The following is a 19,448-nucleotide window of genomic DNA, read 5'->3' on the forward strand; positions in this document are numbered from 1 at the left end:
AAGGATTTTAGGAAGAGTATAGAGTGAACATAATTGATTATAGATGAAAAGAATAGCAAAGAAATGAGTTTCGAAGAGTTTAAAATTGAGAACATAAAATAGAGCATAAAATATCACCTTAGTTCCAGTGTTATTTGGATTAGCACCGATGTTGTGATGAGAAACAATGACAGCATAGTGAAAATAGCACAAGTGTTACTTCGATAGTACCAGTATAAAGCTCTTTGTAAATTACGATGATCTTTTTCATTTTAAAGAAATAGAAAAATTTTCTCAAGGATGATTAATAGCTTAGATGCGAACAAAATAGTACAGTTGTTAGTGAACTCTAAAAAACAAAAATGGAGAACAGTATTGATGCTATAAAATAGCATAGGTGTTAATGTAACTCAAAAGAATTATTTAAAGTGCAAGTTTTGTGAGTGCTGAACAATAGCACCGATGCTATTAAATAGCACAGGTGCTAACTATTAAAACTCGAAATCAAAATAACTAGAAATTTTGAAAAAGATAGAAATAGCACAGGTTTTAATTCTTAATACAAGTGCTAAAGAGAGATTTTTGCCAGAAGTGAAGAAATAGCACCGGTGCTAAAGATACTTAGCCAAAATTGAATTTCTAGAAAATGAATTTTGATTGAAGACTCTGCTTGAAAAACTTCTAGAAGGATATTTAAATATTTAAATGACCGATAGTTAAGTCAAATAAGATTTCACAAAGAATAAGAATTTTTAAGGTACGAGGATAAAAAATTTGATTGAGTGCAAGGCTCAAGATATTAGTGCTAAGCCACTTAAATTATATTAAATTAAAATGCTTAGTCAATTACCTTACCCTTATTTAATCATGATTAATTAACTTGTAAAACATAATTTTCTCTTTATTTTACTATAGCAAAATATATTTTTTAAACATACGTATCTAAATCGGGTCAAGCGCAAATGGTTTAGAAAAAGGAGGCAGTGGCATTATTGTAAATAAGTAGAAGGTTGAAGTGATATCTAAATTGGCTACACGTTATAATTGGTTTAGATATTAATTAAATTTTCATTTTTTATTATTATGAAATAACATCTAAATCAGTTATTTCGATTAACCAGTTTGGATATAAATTATAATTTTGAAATTCTTTTTGGCACATCTAAACCAATTATATTTAATAATTGGTTTAGATATATAAAATATTAGTTTTTTAACACATCTAAACTGGTTATATTTAATGACTAGTTTAGATATATAAAAAAATTAATTTTTTTAACATATCTAAACCGATTTTAATTAACAATTAGTTTAAATATTGTTTTGTCATTCCTAAAACAGACTCTCCATCATTCTTTCATCATGTGAAGCCCTGCAATTCAAACCCTTGAACCTAGAATCACCCATAATCAGATATAAAATCTTGAAACCCAAATATTTAGATCAAATTCAAACTCTGAATGCTATTCTTATGCCGTTAAATGCTCATTCTTCTGTGATTTATTCCTATTGTGTTTGTGTTCTTCATTCGTAGCTTCAATTTGGGTTTTGCACAGTCACTGAGCTTTTTCACCTTCATAGAGCTTCTTGTTTGTTTCTCCTACTTCAATCTTTCGGGTTAAGCTGTGCTTCAACTTAGGTATGTTATTTAATTCCCATAAAGCATACAAAATTTCAATATCTAAGTTCATTATATATGTAGCTTTGAGCTTCAATTAGCTGATTAATTTTCACGAGCTTCTATCCTTGAATTTGATTACGGGACTGTAAGCTTGATATTGGTTTTAAATTGAAGGAGACAAATCTTGATATTGGCTTTAGCTCATTGTGTTTGAGTTGTGCATATGATGTGTTTGTTAAAATACCTCTTAAAATTTTTGTTTATTATATCCCTTTGTGCTGAACTTGTGGAGTTAAGTTTGTTAGCTTAATTGTGTATGAATTGTTGGATGAATTTTTGTTCTACTCTAAACTCAAATTATTAATCTCCATAATTCAATAGTATTATTGTTTTTCCGTGCCAAAAAAATGTTTTAATTCATAGTTTGAAGCAAATTAAAGGCAAGATATAGTTCTCAGGAAATATTACTTCTAAGAAATAAAAAATATTATTAGCCTCTTACATACACAGTGTATGATATTATTTTTCTTCATATAATTTTTTTTGGCCAAATTCCTCATATAACTTAATACTAAATAAATGCGAACATATGATGTTATTGCTTGTGATGTGGCAAGTCCAACTTTTAGAAAATGCTTGATTAATTTTACACTTTTGAAATCTGATTTTGCATTCATTCTTCCTATTTTTTAATATTGAATTATTGTGAATTAAATTATTGTGATTGCATGATTGGTTTATTTTCTGTATGTTGGTGGAGTGCTGGTAGAGGAGGTCTGAGGCCTTTAGGTATTGCATGCGACTTTGTTTTACTTAAATAGTATTATTTTCTCCTTGTACTATTATCGGGACTCTAACTTTTAGGAGAGACTCTACCCAAATTTTTTTGAAACTTACTATTTGGCCTTAAGTTTGTGTTTGAAGTGTTAGCTTAAGTTAGGTATTATTATTGGCTTGAATTTGATTCATTAAATTGTGCTATTATATTTTCAATTGTAAGATTATTGGGAGGTCTAACTTTTAAGGGAGACTCTACCAATTTTTTTTTAAACTTATTATTTGGCCCATTTCTCAATATGAAAAGAGCCAAAAAATATATAATTGGCTTCCAGCCAACTCTAAAGAATAATTTTCTCTAAAGAGCCATTAGTTCATGCCCTAAAAGTTAGGCACGATATAAGATTTGTATTGGCTTTCTGTTCTGTTGCTTGAGTGTTCTCTTTACTGTTCTCACTCGTATTCTCCTCATTCACCATACTCTGTTCTTTCATAGGAGTGCCGTTGGTTTTAGAGGCACTCTCAACTTCCATGGCATCCTTATGTTCAAACATGTCATAAGGAAAGCTTTTCTTACTAATATAGTGACATTGTAGTAAAGGTAAAGTGGCCAAGCCAAGAGGAATTGATTTAGCATTTAGCGGTCCATACTAGGCTCCAGGTAGATTTAAGAGTGAATGCCCAATAGTAAAGGAAGAAAAGGACTCGGCTTAACTTCACTTGGGTTTGCTTTCCCTTCTTACTATGGGAATGATGGAAGTTGCTCTTCTTCCTCTTAACGTTAGCTACTTTGAGCTCATAGGGAGCTGGGAGTGAGCTTGATTGGTTGGGACCAAGAAAAGATAGAGTTGAAAGAGAGGATGAAGACTCATGAAGATGAATCTTTTATAGGTGGAACACTACTTCTTAATGAGCATAAATCCTTGTCAGAACTGTGTTGATGAGGGAAGCCCAGAGATTTAAGAATTCAATTAGTTAGCAAATAGCCTGAAATGCCATATACTCTTTCCGCTTACCTTCCAAGGCAAGGTAGGTAGCAGTAGCAGCTTTGTAAGGTTCCCATCTTTTTAGCTTAAAATGTCAATTTAGCTTTGAAATGGGATCCAAAAGTGGAAAATTTGCTAATTCTTGAAACTTCTTGTTAAAACCTCAGGGAATAGTGTATTAAACTCTATCGCTTCACTTAAGCCTTTCGCCCGTGCAGGAGCAAAAATGAATGCTTTGTCTTTCTTTTTCTTAAAAACCCCCAATCAACTTCCTAATTTGTTAGAACTTGTTATTTGGTGCTATTCCAATGGATTTAGTAATAATCCATGAACTCTTTCGTGTTTTAGGAGGTTAAATTAAACATGAATCGTAGTTAGATAGATGGCAAATGAACAAGTACAAAATATATTAATGAGGTTAAAGGGTTTTTAGAATTTTCTCAAAGCAATTTTGAAGATGATAGTGGGGGATTTTCTTGTCCTTGTAGGGATTGCTTGAATGAGAGGCAGCTAAGTACAAATTAGATAAATGAACACTTAATTTATGAGGGGTTTCTCAAAAGTTATAGAGTATGGATATAGCATGGTGAAAGACTGAACATGCCAATGCCAAGTGTATCTCAATCTTAAGATGTTAATGATGATGATGATGATGATGATAATGATGATGATATAACTGATGAGTTGGAGGACATGATTTGTGATGTGGGTGAAGAGGCCTTTGAGCAATCCTAGGCATGTAATAATATGTGCAGTGATGTAGAGACACCTTTATACCCGAGTTAGGAGGAATATAGTCTGTTGAAAGCAGTGTTAGAATTGATAAAATTGAAAGCTAGATCTGGGTAGAGTGACAAGAGTTTCACATAAATGCTCAAATTGTTCAAATTAATGCTTCCGAAAGAAAATGTGTTACCGATTCGTTACTATGAGGTGAAGAAAATTCTGTGCCTATTGGGCATGAAGTTTAAGAAAATATATGCATGCCCTAATGATTGCATACTGTATAGGAAAGGGTATAAAGAGGAGCAGAAGTGTTTGGTATATGAGACACCAAGGTATAAAGAGGACAATGCTCCTACAAAGGTATTATGGTATCTTCTAATTATATCAAGGTTTAAATGGTTGTTTGCTAATTGAAAGGATGCAAAGAATTTGAGATGACAAGCCAATGAGAGGATTTTTGATGAAAAGTTTTGACATCCAACAGATTCGAAATAGTGGAATAAAATTAATACATTGTTTCTTGAGTTTAGCAGTGATCCAAGGAACCTTAGGCTTGGACTTAATATGGATGGCATGAATCCTTATGGTAGCCTTAGTAGCATACATAGTTCATAGCCTATTTTATTGGTCATTTACAACTTATCTCCCATATTGTGTATGCAATACAAGTATATCATGTTGTCTATGTTCATTTCGAGATTGAAACAACTAGGGCATGACATTGATGTTTACTCAAGACCCTTAATTGAAGATTTAAAAAAGCTGTGGGAGGTAGGTGTGGGTGTGTTTGACGCAAACCAGAAGGAGATATTCAAGTTGTATGTGATGATCTTTTGCACTATAAATGACTTCCCTGTATATGAAAACTTTTTAGGTTATAGTATTAAGCGGCATAAAGCATGTCCGATTTGTGAAAAAGGCACATGTTAGCATTAATTTCATCATGGAAAAAAGATAGTCTACCTTAGTCATAGGAGATTTCTTGAAAAGGGTTATCATAGAATGAGGAAAGCTTTATATGATGGCTAAGAGCATGAAACTACCTCGAAGCCATTAACAGGAGGGCATGTTTATGAATTGGTGAAAGACATCAATGTTACTTTTGGTAAAACTATAAAGAGTAGTGAAAAAACATATGAAAATAGAGGCTTATCTTTTTTTGACCTTCCATATTGGCACCATATTGATGTAAGGCATTGTATTGATGAGTATGTGGAGAAGAACGTGTGTGATATTATTATTAGAATACTTCTCAACATACCAGGCAAGTCTAAAGATGGATTAAAGATAAGATTAGATTTGGTGGATATGAAAATAAGGCCAGCTTGACCCTTCAACTCTAATTGTATCTACTATTGGTGACTAGAGCATCCTTGCAATGGGAGACCAGAGTGTGCCTAGCAAACAATTTGCATGAATGAGAAGACCTAGAAGTGACACACGATTAAGAGAGGTGGCTTTGAGTTGGAGTAGAGGTGAAAAGATTTCGATTCAGTTTGATAACAACTGAAAGCCAATCGGGCCCAATGTGACTAAGTATACCAGTTTTGCAACCCTTCAAGCTCGCAGTGAGCTGAGTATATTGGCACCCACATGGGACAATGTCCTATAATGTGTGAAAGAATAGATTTAGGAAGCCATCAATGTATGAAAATAGCACTTTCATCTATTGTCACTAATTATTATTACTATGCCATTAGCAATTACCGTGACATGTATTATAGGTCACTTGTGAAGTCCTTACCAGTGCAGACTTTAAACATAGGTTGATGATCTGGGCTTGTGAGTATTGGAGGAGTTTTAAGACATCACTAGCTTGCAGATATGTGCATGTCAAGGTGCCAAAAGGACAGCCTTGGCTTGATCCTTGCACCCAATATACATTTTTGGATATAGCTACTTTTGAAGAATTCTTTAGGCTTCGAATTATGCCAGAGGCTTTGGTGAGTAGGTTTATTTTAATTTATTTTGTATTGGTTAATTTAAGTTACATGTGTTTTGTTAATTTTAATTTGCAGGAAAGAAGGAGAAGGGCATAAGAGATTAGGAGGATGAATAATTGTCCTTAAACAATGTCTCGTAAGGGTTATGCTTTGGCTGATAAAGTCTTGATGAAGGCCAAGAGGATGAATAGAGAAGAAGAAGCTTGATCTGATCTTTCTATTCTACTATCTCCACCATCTTCAATATGTCACGATGAGAGATGGATCAATGCTTATCAAAAGAAGGACAGGTCCTTTTCAAGCAAATATGCTCGTATGTTGCTGCCAAAATTGTAAGTATAGCAATTGCCCTTTGTGTATTTTTTTAAACATAAAACATTACTAATTGTTTGTTATTTGTGTGTTATAGACTAAGCTTAAACAAAAACAATCTGATGGATTATTTATTCCAGAAGGAAGGAATGACATCCTAATCGTTGCTATAGGGAAACAAGAGTACCTTGGATGTGTTAAGGCAGTTAGATCAGGGGTGAGTATAAGAGATGTATATGGACCACCTTATCAACACCATCCTTTAGGACTTGTGACAAGGGAAGAGATGACTGTAATGTTAGCTCAAGCAAGAGCAGAGGCAAGGGTAAAGGTTAAGGTTGCCCTTGAATCTAAATTGTAAATGATGAAGGAGGAAATGTTAATGATGATGAGCTCATAGAAGGAGTCAAGTGCCCTATATACCTATTGTCTTGCTTGTCATCTGAGCACTAAAAGGAGTAACATCGTTCCACTTCCTTCAGAGGATGACCCAGCACCTGATCTTGAGCTATGCTTCTTATATGTGGAGGCTCTAAACAAATGCTTAGTAGCACGCTGTTGCATCCATGAGGGGTTGAAATGCCACTTTTAGAAAGTTGAAGAAGATGTTGTCAAGGTCACCATTGAAGAGGTCAAAATTGATGATGCTCATATCTCATTCCCCATTGATGAGATCACGACGATAAAAGATGCCAAGGGCACTTTTACCTTATAGCCAAAGAGACTTGTTAAGATGCCTCAAGGTTAGGTAATAAAATTAATTAATTATCATGTATTTATTAAATTTAAGCACATTTTAGTAACTTTTTTAAATTTAATAGGAGACCCAATCGTCTAATAAAGTGGGTCAAAAAATGTAGTTGCGCGAGCTTAGTCCATAAGACCAATTTGTCCTATTAGCATATGGTGGATTGTTTCCCCCTAAAGTTTTTAAAGTGGTTCCTAATCTTGTTGGCATTAACAACTATCAAGTTGTTATTGAGAATGAGGATCTAGGTCATATTCTCATTGATGGTGACTAAACTATGACGAACATTCAAATTGAAATGATGTAAGTATCTTATTCTAAGTGTAAATTTAAATGAAATTCAACAATTAAGCTCTTGGAACTAACTGGTTTGCATTATCGTAGGTTTTTGCATCAAATGTTAATTTTCTCAAGCAAAGACAACGTTACACTAATGATAAGGAGACCACCAAAGAAACAAAGGAGGAGTATATGAATAAGAGGCTCAGTGAAGGTGGCAAGGAGTGTTACTTTTTCTTGTTTCTCCATCTGTAAGTAAACGTGTTTAAGTTTGTTTGTAATAGTATAGAATATTTATTTAAATCACTTTATTTTTTTGTAGTACACATTGGCAATTGATCGTGTTTTTAATAAAAAACAATTCTATCCTCTTTTTATGCTCTCTGCATTGTACACTCAATCCGGCAATGAAGAAGTCTTATGAGCAGTAAGTGTATTCTCGTAATACATTATTCTATGTAATTAAGTTACTACCAATGTGATATTAAAGATAAAGCTATGAGGATTGGCCAACAAGTCCAGTTGGGCAAGGCCCCACATGATGTTAATGATCCTACATGGATAACACTAAAGATAATTAATATATGTCATTATAATTTTAATAATAGAGCTTTCTTTAAATTTAATTTTGACAATGTAGTGTTATTCTACGGAGCTGCCATCAACCCCCTACTAACTTGTGTATCTTTTATGTGTTGAGACACGTGCATAACATCATAATAGCTAGTTTGATAAAGTTTACTGAAGAGGTAAATCTAATTTTAGACATCTGATACATCATTTGTTTGCTTGAAATTGCTAAGTTAAATTCCTTGTCCTTAATTTTTTTAGATGTTCAATAATTCGTCTCCATTTCCACAATCAAAAATCCAAGAAATTAGAAGACATTGGAGACTATTTATGTTAAAGCTTCATAACAGTAATCAATTAAATGAGTAAGTTTAGGATAGGCATAGTTAAATTAGAAAAATTTATTAAACTTATTTGGATATTGAATATTAAATGAAACTGTAAATATGTTTAAATTAATTTGATTAAATTGGATTGTATTTTGGCTGGCTGAATGTATATATTGCTTTTAATTTTGTGGGTTTGCACCCTATCATGGTTGGGTTAAGTGAAAAAATCCAAATGATTTTTTTTAATAAAACAAAGTTTCTAAACCGGTTATAAATATCATTAACATCTAAACTGGTTATTACTAGAATCGGTTTAGATATGAATAACATATAAATTGGTTATGATCATAACCGGTTTAGATGTTAATGATATCTAAACAGGTTATGACATCATAACCGGTTTAGAAGTTTATTTTTTAAATGTTAAAAAGTTTAAAATCATTTTATTTAACTTTTAGCTAAATCAGTTGTAACTAGTTTAGAATGTGATTTATCTAAACTGGTTTTATAACCGGTTTAGATATTCATCATAGATCTAAATGGGTCTTATCTAAACTAGTTGTAAAATCAGTTTAAATGATTAATTTTAACTGGTTTAGAAAAGGATTTTTACACTAGTGTTTTGTAATCATCAAACCAATGTTTAACACAAATAACTCAGTTATAACATTTAAACAATTATTTAATTGGTAGAAACCTCAAAAAATTGATGATTTCTATGCCTCTCTATCCATCTAAGAGAAATAATACCCACCCTAGAGTGTTGAATTGAAAAGGGACTAGGAGGGTAGGGAAAAGATGATGCTGGCACATTAGGCATCCTTCTATTATTTTAATTTTTGAATTATGGATTATTTTTTTCCTTTAATTTTACTCAATGAGTTATTGGATACCTTAAATTCAACTATTAGTTAATTTTGTCCCTTAACGTTAAATATTGCATCCCTCTTCACTTTGTCCTTAACTTCTTGTTTGTTCATCGCTAGTAGGCCTCACATTACATTTTTTTTATATTTTTTATTATAAATTATTTAAGTTAATGTTGCCCATTGACCCTTCAAGGTAAAGGTGAAAGGGCAAAAATAACCTTCAACCTAATATTTTATAATAAAAAAATTTAAAAAAATGCAATGTAGGACCTACTAACAGTGAAATAAATGACAGGATGATGAGAAAGAGAATTTTTAACATTAAAGGATAGAATTGACTTATAGTTAAGTTTAGGGTATCTAGTGACTCTTTAGGTAAAGTTGAGGGATAAAAATAACCCTTAACATCACAATTTTCTTCCTTTGTGCTCCCATGTCTATAGTTCTCATAGTGTTTTTTTTTTCCTCGTGTTTTTCTAAACTATGTTATTTTTGGTATTTTGATGTATTTTCTTCTTTCGAGGGCCAGAACTATTTATTAATAACTGTTTATTTGATGTTAATCCCACATAGTGGGGTAATGTATATATATATATTTCAAATATTCACTTTTGAGAGCTCCTTTATAGTTTATATGATTCTTCATAAAACTCGAGAGCTGGTATGTTTTAGCTTTTAGTACTTTATGCGATTCTCCCAACGGGGGACAATTATTTGCTCCATTCATATGTTTTGAGAGAATGACAAATAGGTTCATGAAAATCAATTAATTTAATTTAGATTTTAAATGTTAAATTTTAAAAATTTATAAGTTTAATTTTTAATTTTCTAACTTCATTATAATAAATTTATAACTTGAATTTTAAATTAAAAAAATAAATTTATTTATTCTTCAACATGTTAAAATTACAAATTTATTATAATAAAGTTATAAAATTAAAAGTCAAACTTATAAATTTTTAAAATTCAAACTTAAAATTTAAGTTAAATTAATTAATTTTTTTAAAACCTTTCTATTAATTTTTCTGTATCCCCCCCCCCCCCCCCCACAAAAGGGAAGCACCACTTACCACTCAGGCTCCTTTTCTTGGAAACTTTCACTCTCTTATTGCAAGCTTTGGCTACTTTTTTCTTTTTCGCCACCACATGATTGAATTGCTTGCTTGGAGGCGGAGTTTGTCTCCATCCTGACTCTTGTATCATGGTAGAGTAGTGAAAGAGCTGGCAACGACAATCAAAAGGGGTTAAATTGGGTATTTAAAAAAATTTTCACTTATAAGAACTTTATTGGAAAACAAAGTGTATGACTGAAATAAATACCAAGAACTCGTAAATTTTATTTTCAAAGCTCTTTGCAATCTTAAAGAAAATTATACATTCAAATTCAAGCATAAGATTTTACAAGAAAGGTACAAAGATTTTTAAAAGAGAGTTTATCACAAAAATAGAGTATGATCCATACGTGCTGGAAATGTAAGGAGATAAAGATAAAGAAATTGTAAACAACGATTTAAACTGTTGGAGCTCTAACCACTTGAGTCTATAACAAATTCCAAATTTTTTTTGAAATTTTCACCACTATAATCCATATGTTTTAAATTGGGAATTCATGAAAAATTACAATTTCTCATTCTTTTATTAGCACTATTCTCTCAAGAGATACCTTATCCTTGAATATCACTCTAAGGGATACCACACCCTTGGTTCCTAGGAATTTATGAAAGAGTTCAAGTTGTTATAAGTGAGATTATAGCCATTAAGAATGCTAGAGCACGCAACAAACACATTATCTATGAATAGAGTTGATGACTTGACAAGTATATGAAACTTAGTGAGAATAAATTAGCTCTCAAATTTGTTTAATTTTTTTTTTTATCGATCTAGTCTCTTATACTATGTTTTGTTGTTTTCTTTTCTTTTTTTAAATTTCTCAATCTATTTTTTTACTTAAATAATTATATATTTTTCATTAATCTATATAGCTGCTATTAATATGTTTTATCCATGTTAGCATATTTTAATAGTATTACCTCCTCTTTAAATGATAAGAACCAAATTGATAATAGAGGCTAATTAAATGACCAAACTGATGTTTAATTAAAATATTATTTTCATCAACTTATATTTTTAAAATTAAAAATTACTCTATAAATAAGTTTATATAAATAAAAATTTACAATAAGATAAAAAAATTAAAAATATATGCATTATAATTATCTTTTGAAAACTTAAATGACTATTAAACAATATTTATGTTAAAGAGAGGTATTTTAATTCAAAGTATGTGGTTCAAATGTTAATTAACAGTTTATTGGATGCATATGGGATCTCGAAAATAGAGATGACCTTCGTATTATGTAAATTTATTATATTTTTGGTTTTCTATTGACCAAAAATCATTTTGTCAAAAATTCATTTAATTTGGTAAAAATCAATTTAGCCAAAATTAGTTGTAATGAAATTTGTATTTGGATAAATATTTTTAAAAGTTAGTTCAATAAATTAAAAGTTGTTTGGATTATATACAATAAAAAGTGAATTTGAATGTACAATTAAATAAAAAAAACATTGATTTTTATGATTTGCAGCTTTTGTTATATAAATGCTTCATATTAGAAATGTTTGAAAAATATATATAATAAAAATTTAAAATAACATAAAATTTGATATGTTAAAGAATGAGAATGAAAAATTAAAAAGTTTGATACATTAGACAAAAAATTATGTACATAGTCAATATACATTAATACTAAAAATTAATTGAAAAAGAATTAGAGGTAGCATGGCAATACATATTTTTTCAAATTACAACTGGAAAAGCTAAGCAACAACAAACATTAAGAGTTTATGAAAGATAAATTTTTTCTCATCATCCACCACCTTAATAAAATAAGAGGAAAATAGGTACATATTTTTACCCCCTCGTTGATACCCCAGCACCCTATTGTACATCTCAAAAACTCCTCAAGTTATATTGAGTAAATCCACTTTCACCCACATGTACTTTTGAAATATGATTATAAAAAAGAATTTATCCGAACAACTTTTTGCTCTAGAAAGTAGTTGCAAAAGTACTTTCTAAAAACTAAGTTAGTTTACCAAATATACCTTTAGATTTTAAGGGAAGTTTATACATATTTACAAATAAATGATAAGTCTTTGTAGTATATTAAGATAAAAAGAAGGAAAAATCGCATTTAAGTATTTCTCAAGAAATTAATTTACAAACAAGGGGTAATAACAAGTCCTTTTTGAGAAAAAAAAAATCACGTTCTTATTTTTCTAACAATTCATTTCATATTAGTCCTTATTTGTGAATAATTTTTGAGGGATTCTTGAATGTGATTCTCCCTAGAAAGAATGTTATGCTATGTTTGGATACACATGAATTTAGATTCGGGCCAAATCCACTGTGTTTAGGTAATTAAAAATGGATGGATTTGGATTTCAAATTCTACCTTAATCTCTTTATAATTTGAAATCCATTTAAACCCCTATCTTTTTAAATCCTAACTCAATTTTTTTTGTAATTTGACCCAAATCCATGAAGGCTTGATATTGGATCGAACCACCAAAGCTAATGGAACCAAGTCACCACCATTGACTAGGATCAGACCACCATTGCTAACTGAGACTACACCACCGGCACCAACCAAAACTAAATGGCTGACTTTTATTGGGACCAATTGCCCATATTGGTAGGGACTGGAGTGTAGGTGACAATCCAGAGTAGATAGCCTACTTCCATCTAGATTGGATTGTCGGCACCGATTCAAATTGAAAGGTTGACTTCCACGGTACTACTACAAAAAAAAAAGCTTTTCACGTCACTTTTCAGGGCATTTCACGTCCCTATCATAGGGGACATATATTCGGGAGACATAAAAAGTTAACTTATCCACATCATTTTTATGAGAGGCGTGGTTTTTGGAGAAACCATGTCACTTTTTGTAAAAATGGGACATGGATTCTAGAGAAACCACGTTCCTCTTTTACAAAAGCCGATGTGGTTTCTCCTAAAACAAATATCAAAATAATTTAAATTTAAATATATGCCATTCTCGTTTCATCATTCCAACTAGCTATAAATTTCATAGAACTAAAACAAAATAAAAGAAAAATAAAATCATACCAAAATTGATAAAGAAACAAAAGATAATAGAGAAAGCTCAAGCAGAGGTCAGAAATATCTACAAAGAAAAAGAGTTTAGGTGAAAGTGATACTAACCAAATATTGCTCGCTCAGGGGAAATAGGAGGAGAAGCCATGAATCTCAGCCATGGGTCTCAAAGCAGTTCGTCGAATGGGGGAAAGAGGAGGAGACGAGGAGAAGAGAGATTTGTTTATTGAATATTCACCGTTGAATGCTAGCCTTGGGTCTCTATTCAATCTATTGGCCATAGATCTTAATGCTGTGGGTCTCGATACAATAGGAAGAAGAAGAGAGAGTTGTTGAGCAGAGGAGAGGAGAGATCTGCAATGGGGAGGAGAAGAGAGACGTGCTGTCATTGAAGGGAAAGAGGGAAAGGAGTTAGGTTTTAAAATACAAAATGATGAAACGAGGGAGGAGCTCGATCTAATTTAAAAAAACTGACTAAAATTCACATCACCTTTTCAAAAAAGCGATGTGAAAAATGTCTAGAAATTAATAATTTAAAATATTTTATTTTCTACAATCCATGTCATTTTTTTTAAAAAAGCAAAGTGAAAAAAATGTCCACTAATTAATAATTTAAAATATTTTATTTTCTACAATCTACGTCGCTTAAAAAAGTGACGTGAAAAATATTCAAAAAATTAATAATTTAAAATATTTTATTTTCTACAATTCATGTTACTTTTTTTAAAAAAGCAATGTAGGTAACTTACCACATCGCTTTTTTAAAAAAGAGACGTGAAAAATGTCTAGAAATTAATAATTTAAAATGGTTTATTTTCTACAATCCACATCCCTTTTTTTTTAAAAAATGTGGCATGGTAAGTTATTCATATTGCTTTTTTTAAAAAAGTGATGTGAAAAATGTTCAAAAATTAATAATTTAAAATAATTTATTTACCAAGTTTCTTTTTTTAAAAAAGGGGAAGTAGATTGTAAAAAATAAATTATTTTAAATTATTAAATTCTAGACATTTTTCACATTACTTTCTTAAAAAATGATATAGATAACTTATCCACGTCGCTTTTTTAAAAAAGCGACATTGATAGTCTTACATATTCAACATTTATTTACAAAATTACCACTGTCTTTATTTTTTATGTTACTTTTACAAAAAGTGATGTAAATTGAGGGATATAAAATGTATATTTTGTAGCAGTATCAGGACCATCGAAGATGACTTGGATAGGTCCCCAACTTCCAAATGGCTGATTCCAATGGGACTACACCTTGACGATGACCATCCCAGTCACCTCTCGATTGAAGTCGACCATTCGGTTCTAGTCATCGCCATCAGTTTAGTCCCAATCACCTCTTAGTTGAAGTACAATGTCTTGTCCTAGTCGTCGTCATTGATCCAGTCCTAATCACCTCCTGTTGAAGTCAGTTTTTTGATCTTAATCATTACCATCAAGTTTGGTCTTAGTGGAAGTCGACTGTTCGATCTTGATCATCACCATTAATCCGATCTTGGTGGACGTTAGCCTTCTGGTCTCGAACATCATTGTTGGTTTGGTCCTGGTGGAAGTCGGTCGTTCGGTCCCAATAGAAGTTAGCCTTCTGGTCTCGATTGATGTCGTCAATTCGGTCCAGTGGAAGTCGACCGTCTAATCTCGATTGTTGTCGGTGTTGCAGTCCTAGTCAGCATTGACAGTCTAGTCCTGATGGTAGTTAGCCATTTGGATTGTTGACTTTGACTAAGAACGAACTGCCGAAGTCATTCAAGTTTTAAATTTAAATATAGAATTTAAAATTTAAAATTTTACTTTAAATCCAAACAAAAGATTTTAATATTATAATTTAAAATTTTTTATATCATTTAAACAAAGAATTTAGATTAATAAATTTTAAATATGAAATTTTAAATTTAAATTTCTAACTTAAATTTACCCATTCAAACACAATCTCAATATATTTTCCTCTAAAAAAGACATAGAAACATGACAAGATGAAGGGCATAGCTGGAAACACATATACGTACTAAAGTTAAATGAGAAGATTTGGCTTTGAAAAAAAAATTATTATCCCTATTATTTTTTTGAGTGAGAAAAAATATTATTAAAAAAGTAAGAAGATGATGGTGAATAAATGCTGGTAGATTCTTTGATATGGAAAGCAGATTCGGCTTTATCTCGTGTTCGTTTCCCTTTTTATCTCATTGACACTTGCGCAAACAAAATCCAATATATTTATTATATATGTGTGTGGATGTGTGTGTGTCCCCCCACCCTTCCCACTAGCTATTTGTGATATAAATAACACACAAGACTCGATGCACAGCACAAATTATATAGCTATTTGATTAGAGAAGAGAGACATCAAAATGACAAAAGCTCAACCGACTTCGTTTCCTTGCTCATCTTCTTCATTCTCATGTCTGGTTAGTTTCAAGCTCTCTCTATCTATGCATCTCTCCCTCTCCTCTCTTGTCTCTTCTCTCTCTAGTATGTCATATACATATATACAACTTAAATATGGTTGTGATGATTTTTGCATGATTTTTTATTTTTACTGATTTTTTTGGTGCTGAACAAACATAGAGAATGCGAAGAATGACAATAACAGGGATATCAAACTCTTGCTATATAATATTAGTCTTTACATAGAAAAAAGGACGTACAATTCGAAATTTAATTAGTTCTAGCTTTTATTATCATTTGAATCCAAAAATTTTAGAAACCAAACAAATTACTGCAAAAGTTTAATATATAATTAGGTTAACAAATTAAAGCAAAATTTGAATGTGAATGTGGAATGCAACTTTTAGGCTTTGTTAGTGATGCAAAGAAAAAAACCAAATAAGGTAATTGGGTCTAGCAAGCCAAATGTGCTAGTATCTTATAATGAATTAATGTTTGAATTATCGTTAGAATTGTTATCCACATTTAATGATTTACCATATCTCGAATAGTATTATCTCCGTACCTATGAGTAATCAAGAAAAGAGAACAATGAAGAACGAAAGCTATAAATTGAAAAAAAAAACATTTCTTACTATTGTTTTCCCCTAATTTTATCCTAAATAAGAGAAAAAACTAAAGAAAGATCTTATAGAAAGCATATGTTATTTTCTTCTATTTTTCTTATTAGTTTTCTCTTCGTATTTTCCCCACATTTTAAAGAAAGTGTTAGTACATTATCTTTATTTTCTTACAAATATGTCATAATCAGGAGACCCCCTCTATAACTTTTTGTGGTTTTTGATGAAAAAAATGGTATTAATTTAACTTTAACTTTTTGTGTTTTTTTACTGTTGCAAAATGCTGCTTATGGAGAGGATGTAAGGAGGGAGCAAATTTGTGAATAAACAATTGGTATTTTTCAAGTATAGCTAAATGGAAATTTACTATTAAGATTAATCTTAATTAATATTAATAATTTGGATATAGTGCATCAAACATGATTTGGAATATAAAGATCTTATTTGAATAGTTTAAATTTCATTATTTTTTTCATAAATTTTGTTTCCATAAATATAAATTTGGATCCCCTAGCCATTTAATACGAAATATCAAAATTTAATTTGATTAATTTAATATTCCCATTCATCCCATTTTATAAAATATTTTTTGAGGTGATTGGACTATTGGTATCCCAAATGTAATATGCATAATTTCATTAATGATCATTATTCTAATATTACCCTTCATTATTTCACTCTCTAGATAAACTTCTTTCCCTATCTCTCACTAATGAAGAATGATTTTGAAAATTTATAGAAAAATTAAGATTATTCTATTTTTATTCTAAATTACGACATACTTTTGAAATAGATTTAGTGTCTCAAAATATAAAATACTTTGATAAAATTAAGATTTTATTAATGATATTTTTCTATTATTATCCTTTCCATTATATTCTTTTTTTAATATTTTTTCACAAATGGATTATTAAATGAAATGTGTTTTTGGAATTTTATATTTTTGTTGTAAAAAAAAAGGTTATAAAATATAGTTAATAAGATTAATTGGTATGTGTGATTTTATATAAAAATTTCTTATAAATTAAAATTGATAGAATATCATAAACTGTGTTTAATGAATTTTATTAGTAGGTATAATTTTGCCAAAACTCAAAAATACATTATAATTTAGAGCAAAGAAGTGTTATTTTTTATTTCTGATTAAACGATGCCGTTTTAAGGAGGAGGAGAAAGAGTAGAAGGAAGAGGACATGTTGAATGCCCAAGAATGATAGACTGCAATTCGGTGTGTCAAGGATTTCCCAACTGCTGCGTCAACGGTCAATGCATTTGTCAGCCGTGCACTCTTCACTTTGATCCAAACCCTACTAGCAAAACTCATCAGCCTGTAATTTTCAGTTATAATTAATATTATCTTTTCTGTAATTAACGTAAAAACCAATTATAAATGGTGTTAATTAGAGGATGCGAATAAAAAAGCTAGAATTTTTTAAAAAATTGTATTCTTGTTTTTTTTTTTAAAGTGCGTTTGGACATGTGCTGAGGGGGAGGAAAAAAAAAAAAAAGGTTCCGATATGAATATGTATCCCATAATCGAGGAGTTATAATGAGATATTAATACTTTTTACTTATATGGATATATTTACAAATTGAATGAAATAATAAAAATTAAAGAAGTAAGAAAATATCACAAAAATTAATTAATATATTTGCAATATCACTTACATGGTTGTTTAGAATGGATGACATGAGCCACCATGGTAAATAGAATTTTTTTATTCTAAATGGGATCTCAAGTGTTACAACTTAAAACATATAGAATTTAGGTCAAAAATAAATCTAAATCAAAGTTATAAAATGCACGAAAGCATGAGATATCAATTAAACTTAAGAATAATTACATAAAAGGGGGAAAGTGTCAATTTTCAGCAATACAAGCCATTTGTCATAGCATAAAGACTGTGTATTGTGGCCAGATACTCTTTGTGCCATGCACTGCAGCGCATTGTACAAAATTTGATAGCAACATGCTGTCATATGATAGATCTAGGGCCAAACTTCCAACACATCCCAAAAGCTTAAACAACCATTTAGACCAAACTCAACAGATCTAAGACAATCTGTGCAATATACCACAACACACACATATACACAGTTCACAATTTAACTCCTCAACCCCAATATCATCAAAAAGCATAGGGGGAGGTAATCATCATTTACTCTACCAATTAATCATTTACAATCTTAGAATAATTCTAAATATACTTACAATAGCATTTTGGCCTTAGTTAAACATAAATAGCTTATACAACTTGACTTAGGGCATAAAATACTAACAATCAATCATTAATGCATGCAATGGTGCAAGTAATCATCAAATGTTTTTACCTCTAAATAAAAGTACTTCCAAAGCTTTACTTAGCTTGAATAATGTCAGGAATGATTAATCTATAATTTAACTATATCAACAATGATTAATATCCTCATTAAGATAAATCCTAACACTCTAACTCAATACTTCAACTACTAAAAACTCCAATCCCTAGCATTTAAACATACACATTGGGTTCCTTAGCTTCCTTTAGCTCACATTAGTTACAATGAACCCTTAAACTATCATTAATGGCATCCAACCATCTCAAACTACCTCCATTAACAAAATATTTTGGGTATTAATTCCAACTACCAAACACAAAACCATAAATGCTAGGTTTAAAAAACTTAAACAACTTATATTAACCCTATCTAAGTTACTGTGTTTGGACCCATAACCTTTATAGACTAAAAATTACCTCTTTATAGCAAACCTTAACTTGAAAATCTTGTAGAGAGGTAGAGAAGAGATTAGGGAGACTTACTAGAGATGATAGGAAGTTCAAATCCTCCACTAAGTGCCCAAAATGTCATGCCTTAGCAGAGAAAAATGTCTCTCATCACCCTTTCTCTATTTTCTATTTTTTCCTTCTATTTCCCACATCAGAACATGACCTCTTAAATCTAATTTTTGGTCATGTGCTGCGGCACATGTAAGATCTCCCTATATAATCACCATTAACTCCAAAATCAAGATAATCAACAGACAGAACCAAATAAGGATTACCAAGTTTTCATAATTTGTGAATGGAGGAAACAATTTCAAACTATTTACAATGGAATCCCAAGATTTTCAAAATTTAAAATACTTCTATATGTTTTTGATAGTCCCAAATCAAATTTTTAAAATAGCATG

At 30.7% G+C, this 19,448-nt stretch overlaps 1 long non-coding RNA gene across 1 annotated transcript; it reads left to right on the forward strand.

The window, feature by feature from the left end:
- Positions 1-15,551: 15,551 nt before the first annotated feature.
- Positions 15,552-17,850, forward strand: LOC129314954 (uncharacterized). Its single transcript, XR_008594342.1, has 2 exons — positions 15,552-15,676; positions 17,440-17,850. It is a non-coding gene; the product is annotated as an uncharacterized LOC129314954 (long non-coding RNA).
- The last annotated feature ends 1,598 nt before the right edge of the window (positions 17,851-19,448 follow it).

This window comes from Prosopis cineraria, unplaced genomic scaffold (genome assembly GCF_029017545.1).
Source record: "Prosopis cineraria cultivar Desert tree isolate PC_DT_omini unplaced genomic scaffold, ASM2901754v1 PC7, whole genome shotgun sequence".
Taxonomy (NCBI): domain Eukaryota; kingdom Viridiplantae; phylum Streptophyta; class Magnoliopsida; order Fabales; family Fabaceae; genus Prosopis; species Prosopis cineraria.